Genomic DNA, 14,851 nt, shown 5'->3' with positions numbered 1-14,851 from the left:
ACCTTGGGACCCCTCCCCCTAAGTGCCAGCCCACCCACCACACCGATGTTGGGGTCATTTTGGTTTCAGCCCCTCTGAAAGTATCAGGAAGTACGGTGCATTAGGCCGAGTTGACCAGACACTCATGTGTATAAAAAAAGAGTTTTATATAAAAGCAATTGTATCTTGAGAAAACAACCCAGCCCAGTCAAGATCACGTCCATAAGTCCTATATTATCCCATATGTCCGAAATTAGTGCATACATTCCTGTTTACACTCACACAGCACATGCAATGATGCCAAATGCAGGAAGATCACAGGCCAGTGGTAGAAGGTCTTGTGGATCCAGTGGTGGTGGAAGCATCTCAATGCTGGCAGGGGTCTCCATGGGTCTCTTCCACCTCTCTGAGTGTCTCAATAGGAGGAAAGGGAAGGCAGAGAGACTAGGTCTGACCTACAGTGAGCCATTTTTCTCCTTCGTGGCTCCAAATGAGGTCATCAAGCAACGACCTGATCGACAGGCTAGACTACCCCTTCACTCAAGTTGACAGGAGATGGTGTAACTACCACATACAGTCCACACCTCTCTTCCCCCCAATGACACCACTGGCCCCGACAGTGAAGTGTGTCGGAAGTCTCACTCTGTGGACCTCAGAGCTGTGTTCAGAGGCACGGCAGCGCTGGGTACTGGGTCCCCCCAATGACCTACCACCTCCCCACAGGCCAGAAACTCACAGGTGATTTCTATGAGGGGATCTGCGGATGCTAAGGGCAGGACTCATCAGGGAAGAGATAAATACTGGAGCTACATTTAGACCCCAGGACTTTATCTCTTATCATGCCTTGACACCATGGCTGCACCAGTGACCTCAGGCACAGGACCAGGCAGTGTTTCCTTCTATGTGCGCAGGGTCGCTATGGGTCAGAACCGACTCCATGCCACCTTCCATCAACGACATCATCTCATCGCTGCAGACCGTGACGTCAAAGCCAGGGAAGAAGCACATGAGCAGTCTCCAGGCCTTTGCAATTCCTCCAGCCTAGAAACCCCTTCCCGCACATGTCCATTTGGCTGCCCCCTCACTTCCCTCAGGCCTCTCCTACTAAAGGCTCAGCAGTCCTTCTGAAAGAGCCATGTGAGTCCTCTGAGACACTTAGCCCCTCCCAGTGTATCAAGCACTATTCCTCCCCAGGGAAAATGTAAGGGAATGAATGGAGGCATATCAAGAACAGCCAGGTCCTCTGCCTCTCACAGGTCAGTACTTATGTGCTGAATGAATGTGTGACTCTTAAAAGGGGTGGTGTGTGTGTGTGTGTGTGTGTGTGTGTGTGTGTGTGAGAGAGAGAGAGAGAGAGAGAGAGAGAGAGAGAGAGAGAGAGAGAGAGAGAGAGACTCCAAACAGCAGGTCCTTCACTGGACCCACAGGGACCTGTCTGAAAATGGTGTCGAATGGAGTGGTATGGAAGTGGCCGGTGGGACTGGCAAAGATCCAGGGCTGGGGCCCCTGCTGTCGCCATCACTCACCACGTGAGACGCAGCCCAGGGGCGGCTCTAACGAAGCACCCTTCCTTTTGACATCAGCTCTAATCAAGTCCTGGGCGATCACAGCTGGTAGAACAATGGCCACCACAGCAAAAGGTCCAAAGGAATCGTTTGACACACGAGGAAACCGAGGCCAGGCCCAGCGAGGCTAAGGAGCAGTGGTCGGGGTGCTTAGCCCTCAGGTCTATCTGACTCGCAGGCTAGTGTTATTTGCAAATGCACCACCTTTACCCACAGACCAAGCAGTCCCTGTAAAGGCGGAAAGCAGGATGTTACCTAGTTTCTTCTGAATTTGGGGTGGTACCCCATCAGATGGCAAATTCAGAACTCCTCGAGAGCAAGAGAGCGCTTGGCAAGGTTCTAGTTGAAATCAATCAACACAGCAGCCCCCCGGCCACATGCAGCCATGGAGATTAGCAATGGGGCTGGGGTGACAAAGGAAGTGCAGTGTCACTATAGGCACAAGTTCTCGATGAGGAAAGACTTGGGAACAGAGCAGAGTGCAGACACTGTCGTAACAGAGTGATGAGCCGGCGTTCATTCAAAAAAATAAACAAATCCACTGCAATCTCGATGCTGACTCCTAGTGACTTCCCTTGGCTGCCTCTGTGGGTTTCCAAGACTGTTAACTGTTCTCCGGAGTAGAAAGCCCAGTCTTTCTCCCAAGGAGCTGTTGGTGGTTTCAAACTGCTGACCATAGGGACCACAGCCCAACATGTTAACCACTACATCTCCAGGGCTCCAAGGCATCCAGTACTTGGAGAAAAACCATCACAGTGATAAGTGGAACAGGATCAGCACCATCCAGCCAGGCTGCCCAAAGTCAGGTGCCCATGCACAGGGTGTGATCACATCCAAGCACACCTTCATTCATATCTTGTGCAGAAAACAGCTGAATTCCTCAGTCCCAGGATTAACTAGGGGACAATTGCCATCAAGTTGACTCTGATTCGTAGTGGCCTTGCAGGAAACGTAGATCTTCCCCTTTGAGGAGCTTGCAGCCTCATCTTCCTCCGGAGGGGCTGGTGGGTTGGAACTGCTGACCTTGACGCTGGCTAGCAGCTTGTTGCTTAGCCCACTATGCCATTTGGACTCCCTACTCAGTGGGTTGATTCTGACTCCTAAAGACTCTATAACACAGCGTAGAACTGTCTCTGAGCGTTTCCATAACTCTTTACGAGAGTAGAAAGCCTCATCTTTCTCCCAAGGAGCTGCTAGTGGTTTCAAGCTGCTGATCTTGTGGGTAGCAGTCCAAACAGAGCCACTACATCACTAGTGCTCCCTTCTGGGCTTCCTACAGGCAATACAAGGTGGTGACGCTGTTGTGACCTGCTGAGTCGGTTCCGGCTCATAGTGACCCTGTGTGCAAGAGAACAATATCCAGCCCAGTCCTACACCATCCTCACAATTGTTCTTATGATTGAGCCCATTGTTGCAGCCACTGTGTCAATGTATATTGTGGAAAGCCTATTCCTTTCGCTGCCCCTTTACTTTATCAAGCATGATGTCCTTCTCCAGGGACTGGTCCCCCTGACAACGTGTCTGAAGTATATGAGATGAAGTCTCGCCATCCGAGCCTCTCAGGAGCAATCTGGCTGTCTTTGCTCACATGCTGCCTACTGAAATGGTACAATAATGACTAGCACTTTGGGGGACAGAACCCTTAATATTACCCCCCCCCATCTTCTCTGGATACTTCCTGCATCATTCAATATTTCACACATAGAATCTTTCAGGACTGCAATTTGAGGCTTGAAAATTGTCTGTCGTTCTTTCAGGCTAAGATGCTGAACATACTCTTTATTCCTTATTGACTTTTTTAACTTTATGTCTTTTCTTTTTCATCGATACATTATTCTATATTTTGTCTTTCCATTATGATATTTTGCTTTGTCTCTTTGAGCGGCCCTTTGGGATTTTCTGCTCAGCTCCTTCACATCATCATTTCTTCCACTTGCTTTAAGTACTCTACAATCAAGAACAAGTTCCAGAATCTCTTCTGATTTTCACTTTGATCTTTTGAATAGCATTTTGCTTCCTTCATGTATGGTGTTTTCCTATCATCTCACAGCTCATCAGGGCTTCTGTCAGGAGAGGTCAACGAGATGTCTCGATTCAGGTGGGACAGACACAAGGTCGTGTTTTGGTGCTTGTGGACATGTTTTCATTTTTTTCTTCAGCTTTATCCTGCACGTACATATGAGCAATTGATGGTCTAGTTCACAGTCAGCCCCTGGCCTGATTTTAGCTGCTGATGCTGAGCTTCCTGATTGTCTCTTTCCACAGATGTAGTCAATTTGATGTTTGTGTATTCCATTTGGAGAAGTCCATGTGCATAGTCTTTTGTGTTATTGAAAAAAAAAAAGGTATTTGCTATGAAAAGTAATCGGTCTTGAAAAATTCAATCAAGTGGTCTCCAGCTTCATTTCTATCACCAAGTCCATATTCTCCAATGACTGCTCCTTCCTCTTTGTTTCCAACTTTTGCATTCAAATTGTCAATAAGAATCAAGGGATCTTGATGGCCTGTTTGGTCAATTTCAGATAAAAGATTCTAATAAAATTCTTCAATATCTTCATTCTTAGCTTTAGTGGTTGGTGCCTGAATTTGAATACTAATTGTTTGATTGAACTTCCTTAAAGGCAGACAGATATAATATTATCCCAGACAGCATTGTACTTCCTGGTTGACTTTGATCATGAGGGCCACACGCCATTCCTCTTGACCGTGTTATTCCAGGCATGGCAGACCATATGATTTTCTGATTCCAAACGACCCTTAGCAGTTCAGTTCCGCTCACTAACCCCTTGAATGTCAACCCTTAAGTGTTCCACTTCACTTTGGACAACTTCCAATTTTCCAAGCGTCTTACTCGGTACTCTCCAAGTTCACGTTACTGAGAGCTGTTTGCAGCTGGCTTTTGTTCTCATTTTGAGTCATGCCCACCAGCCAACGAAGGTCCCACAGGCTTTGCTCCGCAGGTTTCACTCCATCTGTCACGACGGTGGACTCTACTTCGAGAAGGCTGCTCTTCCTCAGTCTTATTGTGAGTGCCTTCTGACCCCAGGGGCTCGACTTCTGGCCCTGCCTCCGGCAATGTTGGGCTTCTGTTCCTTAGGCCTTCGGGGTCGGGCCATTCCCCTGTGCTTATGCTAGCCAGAAGGTTTAGGGTGGCTAGCCTATTCCTTCTTTGTCGAGTGCTCTCAGTCTGGGCGCTCTAAACTGAAACCTGTTCACCTGGTAGTTGAAATATCAGTGACATACCTTCCAACATCACAGCCACAGTGGCACCCCACAGACAAGGCGGGGAGTCCAAGGTCAAAGGCAGAACTAACCGTGGCTGGCCCCCTGCTGGCAGTGCCCATCATTGCACGTAGTTCAGAATGGGCTGGGTTTAGCTGCGCCCAGCCAACAGTCCCTTCCTCTTCTACCAAATGACGATATTTAACGAAACTCGGGGTTTCCTGAGAGAGCAATTCTTTCCTCGACTTCCGGGCGTAGATAATTATATCCATTTGCGGCTAAGGAGGCGGTGAGGGCCTGACGTAACAGAGCACGCCTGTGCTCTCAGCCGGACGTTAGCTCTTAATTTTATACAGTTTTAACTTATTTACCTTCACATGTAAATGCCCGCGTGTTTCTAGTGGCTACCATTTTGGACAATGCAGCCATTCCTCACAGGACAGACATTTTGCGCCAAAACACGGAAGAGAAGCGGAGGTGGGTGACTGATTGTATTCCTAGCTGGGGCCACAAGATGGCACCGTTGCTCAGGATGTTTTCTCTGAAAAGCAAGCAGGTGGCTCCTAGTAGCATCTCCATCCCTCCTACAGCAAGCAGGTGGCTCCTATAAGCAGACAGGCTTGGGATCCTCCATCCCACCTCTTCCTCTTCCTCACCATCTCTCTTTTTCTTTTCTTTTTTCTCCCTCCCCACCCCCTCTGGTGGACTGGGCAATGGGCCATCAGACCCTTTCGTGAAGTTAGGAGAAATGGACACTTGGCTGCACAAAGCACTGTGAACTGGAGTGTGTGTGTGTGTGTGTGTGTGTGTGTGTGTGTGTGTGTCGGGGGTGCTTGATCCACTTGCTTCAGGGTCTACAGAGCGCACCCCCTTCCTGCCCCACACACCTGCCCAAGCCAGGGGAGGCCTTGGGGGCGGGGGAGGAAGTGGGGGTGGAGGGCGAGCTGACCCAGCCCCCAGCACACCCGACTCCGAAGTTCCCGCGGTGACTGCCCTCTGAGATCCGGTTCTGGGGTCAGCGCAATGACTGGGGAGAAACAATAAACCCGAAGAGGACGTCTCCCGGTGGGGCTTCTCCGGAGAAAGGAGCCGGGCCGGGCCTGGCGGGGCGGGGCGGGGCTGGCCGCGCGGGTCGGAGGTTTCCGTGGTCGGGAAACGGGGCCGGGTCTCCAGGGAGGGCGCCGGGCCGCGGGCCGATCCCAGGCCCGCAGGGTCAGGGCTGTGGATGCGCGGCCACAAAGGACCCTTCAAAGCGCTCCCCGAGGGGCCGCGGCAGGGTGACGCTCACTTTGTTCCCGACGACCGGGTGCTGTCAGCCCCGCGGGGTCGGCGTGAGCCGGGCGCCCACCCTGCCCTCGCCCCGGGCCCGGCCGGGAAGGCGCAGCCGGGGGCTCAGGGGGGCGTGGCCGAGCCCCTGCGGCGCGGGCCGCTGCGAACCGAGAGCGCGGGGCGAGTTCCGCCCTCGCTGGGCCTCGGAGGGACCTCAGCGGCTCGGCTCTGTCCACCCTGCAGTCCCGGTGAGCCCCACCGCAGCTCCGGGCTGGGCGAGGTGCGAATTCCGAGGTCACTTAAGGTGATAATGAGGACGATCCTTAATTTAAGAGTGACTTATCTCTGATGCGCACCGGGATCAGGGAGGGTGTTTATGGCGCAGAAACAACCCGCTGGTTCTTTCCTGGCTGGAATAAATCAGCAAAGCTCGCAGGCCCACCTCCCTGCCGGCCAGCTCCCCGCTGCCCCATCCTCTACGCCCACGTGCCTCCGCTGGAACGAAAGCTCTCCATCCTCGCCGCCCTGTCATCTGAGTCCCTGTCCGCAAGGACCAGCGCAGGGCAGGCGGCTCCGGGCCTGACTCCGTGAGCAGGGCCTACACTGCTCACGAAGGCTACTAGGGACGAGCGCAGGAGAGTGAGCTGTCCCTCTGTCCCCAGGGAGGGGACATGGTTGAAGCCTTAGGCCAGCCTCAGGTATGCAATCCAATGGGCCACCTCTCCTGAGAATTTATCATTCTTAAGTGGCTGTGCATATCAGACTCCGGCACCCACTACCCAGGGAGCCTGACCCCATACTGTAGTAGGAATGGGGTTGCCCTGGCGTGGCAGGGTGAGCCCTGCCTAGGCCAGGTCTCTCAACCTTGGTACTCTACACCTTAAAAACAAACAAAAAAACCCAGAACTCATTACCATCCAGTTGATTCCAACTCATAGCGACCCTGTAGGACAGGGTGGACCATACTGTGGGCTGTACAGTGCAGCAGCATCTCTGGTCTCTACCCACCAGATGCCAGCAGTAGCCTTCCATTGGCAATGTCTCTAGATATTGGCACATGTCCCTCAGGGGCAAGATTGCCTGGTTGGGAAGCACTGGTCTAGCTGGATGGGCAGCAGTGGAAGCAGAAGTTTGCTAGTTACATAATCTGGAATCAGTTTGAGGATAAAGAGTATAGGGGTGGAGTCTAGGCTGTCAGTCAGCATATAGTCAATGAGGCCTCTGTGTGGGCACTGCCTTCTCCTGAGGATCCTGGGAACTCTGGTATTCCTCCTTGGAGGTGGAGTCTCTCTCTCTCTGCAGACTCCCTGCAAGACATCCCTGTGGAGAAGACACATGGAGAGAGGCTGATGGAGCCAGATCTCTGGAGCCAGAGAAGCCACGGGGAGACCCTTGCCAGCGCTGAGATGCTTACAACACCACTGGATCCACAAGACTTCCCACCCACTGGCCTGTGACCTTCTACATTCAGCGTCATTGCATGTGTTTCGTGAGTCTGAAGAAAACTTTATAGATTGGTATTGGACCTATGGGCTAACATCGGACCTACGGGCTTGATCTGGACTGGGCTGGGATGTTTTCTCAATATTCGATTGCTCTTGTATAGAAAGCTCTTTCTTATACATATACGAGTGTCCATGGATTTGTTTCTCTGGTCTACCCGGACTAACACAAGAAGGAACTAGCTGATCTCAGAGAAGTCAATGAGGATGTTCCTATTTGTGGATGGTTTTCCAACTGAAGCCCCATGGGCTGGGGTGGGGTGTACCCTGACCCAGGCTGCCTTGCTGTACAACACACCTCTCTGATGGATCGAAGGCTGTGTGCTTGGGCTTGGACAGACCCTTCCTGAGCTGACAGATCTCCAGGGCCTCGTGCTTTCAATGTCTCTCGGACATCGCTGGTCCCTCCTCCCCAACAGATAGCCCTGCCCTTTCCTCCCCTGCATCTTTGCCTACTTGTCTCTCCACACTCAGCTCATGGGGAGCCACCTCCAAGTTCTCCGTGTGCCCTCTCCGTGAGGGAAGCTTCCTGTCCCCGAAATCTCAGAGCTCCCTCACACATCTCTGTGACCAGTGACACGGTTCTTGCTTGGTCTCCACTGCTCTTCAGTCTACCAGAGGACAGGCAGCAGGCAGGGTCAGGTTCAAACTGCATGGTGCCCAGTCCGGGGCCTGGTGCATGTTCAGTCCTGAATAGATGGTTTATTTGGTGAAAGGAGGCCAGGAAATGGGTTCAGGAGACAGCAAATAACTCATCATTTTTCTTTATTTCTGTTCGTTTCCTATCTCCCGAGGTGGAGGCTTCAAGTCATTGGAGCTCTTTGCCGTCCACACTCCAAGAAAATGGAGTTGGGCACTTGCTGTCTTGATCAGACAACATAAACAGATACGGGGCAAGAAACAACTTGAGGTACTGAAGGCAGGACATAATAGCAGGTTGTTTCCTCCCCTCCCCCTCCCCATGGTGACAATTTTCTCTAGGACATTCTCCTGACCCAGAATGTTCCTGAGAGCAGTCAGCGGGGCTGATGGGAGGCTAAACGTTGGTGATTAAAGTGACTTAGTGCCATCGAGTGGGCTGACCCAGGATGAGCTCAGACTCACTGGGAGTTCCTAGAGGCCCACCTCACCCTGGAGCTGCTCCAGAGCCCCCTCTGTCCCTGCTGCCTGATCCCCAGAAATCACTCTCTCAGCCCCTGGGGCCTCCTCGACGGGGACATATTAGACTCCTGGTTATTCACAGCAGCTCACTCAGGTTATCCTTCCCCCTGGGCCAGGTTAATAGTTGAAGTATTAACTGACTGACTTCGTGTTTAGCCTTAGATTCCTGCCTGCCTGTGAAACCTCACGTGCTCACACCTGGATCAGCCATGTGCCGGGTTCCCGGCACGCCTTTCAGATCGTCAGCCTCCCGGGCTACTTTTCGTTTATTTCGTACTTTTGGGCCCCCCGCCCCCACCTCCCCATTCTCCAAGCCCATTTTTCTCCTCCCACCGCAGGACCCACTCCTGTGACTTCGGCATGCCCTCCCAACCTGCAAGTGGATTTGTCCCCTTGCCCAAACCGGTGTGATTTTGTGCTGCTTTAAAAACTGCACCTACGTGGTCTTGGGTGGGCATCTCCTTCCGCTCCCCCCCCCCCGCCCCATTTGTGAGAGGGGTAGGAGTAGCTGGGGACCAGAGCATTGACTCGCACTGTCGTCTGCAGAGACCACGTTTTACTCAGCTACTCCCCTGTGAACAAACCCCAGACAAGCCTCCCGTGGACATATCCACCCACGGCTCCCTTGGGGCCTGCCCAAGAGCTACTCTGCACTTAGTGTCCAGGTGTGGGTTCCCGGCTTTGGTTTCACTTACCACTCCCCAACTGCTTCCCAGAAAGGCTAGCATCCCAGGAGTTTCCGGGAGTTTCTGTTTCCCTGCCCCACTGCTTATCATTTGCCCATCTGATAGGCCTAAGAGGACCTCTTATCCAAACTCCCTCCTGGACTTCCCACTGTCCCCTCCATTCAAAGTGTCAGGTTGGGATGCGATATCTCCCCTTCTGGGTTTTGCGTTTCAAAATCATGGGGTCCAAGGGCACCAAAAAGGGTTCTCGGCAGAGAAAAGTCACCACAAGGGAGGAAAATATGATGAATAAGAGAGGAGGAGACAGCACACCCCCACACCCCCCACTCTTCCACCCCAACTGGATCAATGGCCCTTGGGTCTGTGGAGGAGAGTGTTAGAAGGACCAAGGGGAGTCCCAGTCAGGGACCATGAGCGTGGCTGCTTGCGGGCCTGGACAGGGAGCATCAACCCATGAAGTGCCAGCCTCCAGTGCTCTGGATTGTCCTTTCCCAACAGAGAGAGGGCAGTGCATCTCAGTGACAGGTGGTCATGCAAAGTGAAGGCCTGACTTCCCAAGACCAGATTGTTATTCTTTGCTTTTTCAAGAAAGAACCCCAAACAAGAATTGTTATGTGGAAGTTCTTCTTTTCAGAGCTGTTCCTATGGGTAGCCTCAAACATACTCAGAAATAGGCAAAATAATATCATGGAAACATGTTCCCACTGAACCTCCATCATGATCGACTCACAGCAAATCTTGTTCTACCTGAGACTCCACTTACTCCGTTCTGAACAGTTTGGAAGCAAACTCAAGACTTGCACGATTTTCGTTGTAAAGATAAGGATTCTTGCTTCTCACCGTATGACTGAGGGTACGAATGAGACCCTAACTGTCAAGTACAATGTTAGGAAAACATGCAGTAAGCCTTAAACCGGAAAAGACAAGACCCAGACAAAGACGTGTCATCAGAAGAGAGAGACCATTAGCACAAAGTCATAAAGGTGCCCGAGGGTTTGCAGAGGTTCACAGACTGAAAAAACACCGGAGGGCAAAGGGAATTGTCACAAAAGCATGTTTGGTGGCAGGTCAATACATCACAGTTACAGGTGGGACTACAGAAGCAGGACTAGGACCATGATTGGGACATGTTCAGTATATCAGACAGAAGAGCTTACGAGACTGGGTCAGGATGTGACTCCCCTGGGAGAGTGGCCGCAATCCACTACCCAATGGGCTCTGCCCGAGGACAAGCGATTAGTGCTACCGGTAAGATGGTTGGAAGCATTCAAGGGAGGCTGCTTGTCTGTGGAGACACAGAAGTGGACTTAGGGCTTCCCCCGTCGACCACAGCCCTTTGCACACGTAGTGCTCAGAGATGGGAGCGCTACTACACATACATAATGTCATTATCAAGCCTCAAAACAGAGGCGATGCCTGTGAGTACGGCATATCCCAGCTGTCCTCGTTTTAGACCGATTCTCTAGCGTATCAGACTGAGGGAAACATGCATACATAGACACAGACAGATGTAGCAAGCGAATAGCTCCTGTCGTGGTAGAGGCTGCTAGTTGTGGTGAAGTGCCCTCGAATCCGCTCCGTATAACCCACGTACAGCAGCGAAGCAGTGCCGGCCCTGGGCCACCCTCACAATCCCGGTCACGCTTGAGCCCACTGTTGTAGCCACTGTGTCAGTTCATCTCGGGGGGTGGGGGGATCTTCCTCATTTTCCCTGGCCTTCCAGTTTGCCAAGCACCATGTCCTTTTCCAGAGCCTCTTGGTCAGACATCAGACTGGAGCTTCTTTGGATGCACGCAGCTGTCGGTCAGAAGGCTGGCTGCTGACTGTGGGGCGCTGAACAAGTCCAAGTCCGGCAGGCAATACGGGAAGCCCCTGGCTCGAAGGCAAAGAACTAGGGGTCTGATGCAAGCCAGATGCAGGGTCTTTTGATGAGCAAAGAGCCAGGTAACTTTACCAGAAGCAAAGAGTGAACTGCCAAGGAGCAGACTGGGGTTTCTGTTCAAAGGGCAGCAAAGAGTGTCTGGAAGGACCAGAGCAACCCAGGGTTGGGCCATATCTTCTACAGTTTCGCCAAAGTACCGCCCCCAAAGGAAACTTATACAGAACTGAGCTATAGAGAATCCAGGGACGTAGACCATTCATACCAGTTTCCATTTACAGAAATCGGGCTTTTTCAGTTGCCAGGCAATGGCTAGGTTCTGTGAATGTTATTTTGCTGACTGTAAAGTTTCTTCTATGAGTCTCTCGAAGGCCAGCCTGAAGGCAAGGCAGGCTCTTCCTGGGAGCATGTTTGGGGAGGAAGAAGGAAGGGGGAGCCCTGCAGGCAGATTCCTGAGGCATGCTGGTCAGTTGGCTTTTGAAAGTCAGCTCAGCATAAACGGGGGAAAAAATGTTTTTGTTTTTTAACGGAGCCTGGCCTGCATGTTTGGGCAGGATCCTCTCATAATGCCAAGCACCTAGTGCTTTTGTAGTACCTGGTGGCCTAGTGGGTTACACATTGGTCTGCTAACTCCAATGTCAGCAGTTCGAAAGCGCCAGTCCCCTCTCAGGAGGAAAATGAGACCCAGTCTCGGAAACCCACAGGGCAGCGTCTCTGAGACTGGAATTGACTTCATGCTAGTGAGTTGGGAAAGTTTTGTTGGGGGCAGCCCACAACCCGAGGAAACGCGCTTTGAAGTAATTGGTTGCTCCTAGCAGATCCCCTCATGGAGGTGCTAACATTATATTGGACATCGTCATGGAGATGATTACATCATTACATCATGACCATAAACCATTGAGAATCATGTCTCAGGAAAAAAAATGCCGCCTTCCAACTTGAACCATCACACTATTTAAATGTACATTCTCTTTTCTTTAAAAAAAAATCATTTTATTGGCGGGGGGGGGTGCGCTTACAAATCTTCTAACAGTTCATCATTCAATTGTATTAAGCACACTTGTACATATGTTGCCATGGACATTTCCAAAATATTTTCTTTCTACCTGAGCCCTTGGTATCAGCTCCTCTATTTTCTCTTCCTGCCCCAAGTGTACATTTTTCTCATACAAGTCATTTGTGCTTCCTTTATTTTGCTTGCGGTTTCTGTGCAGCGGGCCTGGCCAGGCCACACAGGTTGAGCGAGCGGCTGCAGGTTCCTTAAGTCTTTCTCATCTACCCGTTTGGTCTCCATCTCTCCCCTGCAACGTAGTCATTAAAGAAGCCACAGAAAAGTGGGTGAAGGGAGACACCGGACAGTGTAAGCCATGACAAGATAATAGTACTTTCTAAATTATCAAGGGTTCGTGAGGGAGGGAGGGAGGGAGAGTGGGAAAGGGAGGGGTAAAAATGAGGAGCTGATACTAAAGAAACTCTTCTGAGAATGATGGTGGCAACAAATGTACAAATGCGATGCTTCCACCACCATTGGCTCCACAAGACTTTCTACCCACTGGCCTGTTTTCTTCCCGCATTCAGCGTCATTGCATGTGTTGCGTGAAGAGGAATTTATAGACTGGTATTGGGCATATAGGCTAATATAGGACTTATAAACTTGATCTGGACTGGACTGGGATGTTTTCTTAATATACAATTACTCTTTGATATGAAGCTCTCCCTTACATATATATGAGTGTCCTGGATTTGCTTCTCTAGGCAACGCAGACTAACACAGTGTGGCATTTGAGACCATGAGGCCTACCTTCCCCTCATTCCCCAGGTAGAACCTCACTCAGGGAGATGCCAAGATCCCTAGAGGAAGGTCACTGTGTACAGGTGGAAGCAGCTGGATCCTGGCCCACCTCACAGGTGGGTCCAGCGAGCAGCTGAGTGGAGTGAAGGGATGCCTAGTCCTGAGAGGCCCACAGTCGGAGATAGGGGCATTCTCGTAATAGCTGAGGAGCATCTTCCTGGCCCCACCCCCACAAACAGGTATGCCCTCCAGAACTCAAACAATGTGAAGACAAGGAGCCAGGCCATCGAGTGGCTGGGATGAACGTCAGGACACCTTGATGGGAGTGGAGACTGAAAGACAAGTTAAGCTGCACTAAAAACAGAACGGCTTCTATTTCTGAGATGTGTACCGCTACAGGGAAGGAAGCCATGGGGTCCAAAGACCCCCTCACCACTCACATCAGAGCTGAGATAGTTGGGGGTTGGGGCATTAAGAGGGATCTTCAAAGGTGGTTAGTGACTAGAAACTATTGGCTTGCCTTCTGTTTGATCTTGAGCGAGATACTTGCCCAGCTTTCTGGGTTTTAATCTTTTTAAGACGTTATTTGAATGTACTTCATATGTCACGTACTAATGGATTTTGTTGTCAATTTAAGTGGGGGCTCTGTTTTGAAAAAGAACTTGGTTCTGTTCATTTACTATTATGTTTATTCATTTTCCAGTTTCATATTTTGTTTTCATTTCTCTGCCTCTTTCAGTTACATCTTTTATTTTTATCTCATAAGTAAGTACGTGCACCAAGTCATTGTACCCACCCCCTGGCAGTAACAGGCAATTAGCTTAAAACAAACAATGAACATATTATCTTCTAAATTTAGCCCTAACTAATAACAATTCGAACATGCAACTTTCTTTTATGAGAAAAAGAATTTCAGTTTTCACTGCATACCAAGCAAAGGCAAATAAATTCAAAGGCATAAGAACAATCATGATTCCATTAAAAGATACACTTAATAAGAAAGTGCTAATAAGATTGAATCTATTGTTTTTGTTAGGGGCTGGGTGACATTGAGTTGGTTTCACCTCAAAGTGACCCTGTGTGCAACACTGCCCAGTCCTGTGCCGTCCTCCCACTTGTTATGTTTGAGCCCCTTGTTGAAGCCACTGGGTCCACGCATCTCGAGGGCCTTTGCCTTTCTCTCCCAAGCAGGCTGTCCTTCGCCAGGACCGGTCTCTCCGGAAAACACATTGAGACAAGGTGAGACAGAGCCTCGCCATCCTTGCTTCTAGGAGCATTCCTGCCGTCGTTCTTCCAAGATGGACTTGTTCGTTCTTCTGGGAGCCCACAATATATTAAATAGCCTTTATCAACATATCATTCAAGGGCATCGGTTCTTCTTTCATTTTCTTTACTTATTGTCCAGCTTCTGCACGCATTTGAGGTGGGCACCCTGGCAGCTTGGAAGGGCCTTTTTGCGCTTCAACACTTTAACGAGGTCTTTTGCGGCGGGTCTTCCCAGTGCAATAGGTTGTTCCAGTTTATTTCTGCTGCTTCAGAGTGTGCTTGTGGGTCCAGGTGAAAGGAAAGTCTTAATGCCGTCAGTCCCCCCTACCACCACCCCCCTACTGATCACAATGTTGCTTATTGGTGCAGTTGGGAGGACTTTGTTTTCCCGATGTTGAGGTGTCATCCAGACTGAAATCTGTGGTGGTTCTTCCCTCTTTAGTTAGTCCTCTGCGCTTTGAGCAAGCAGGGCTGCGTCACCTGCGCACCCAGGTTGTTAAGAGCATCCCTCCCCTCCGGAGCGCACATTC

This window comes from Tenrec ecaudatus, chromosome 17, assembly GCF_050624435.1.
Source record: "Tenrec ecaudatus isolate mTenEca1 chromosome 17, mTenEca1.hap1, whole genome shotgun sequence".
NCBI classification, from domain to species: Eukaryota; Metazoa; Chordata; class Mammalia; order Afrosoricida; family Tenrecidae; genus Tenrec; species Tenrec ecaudatus.
This window is presented reverse-complemented; position numbering follows the sequence as displayed.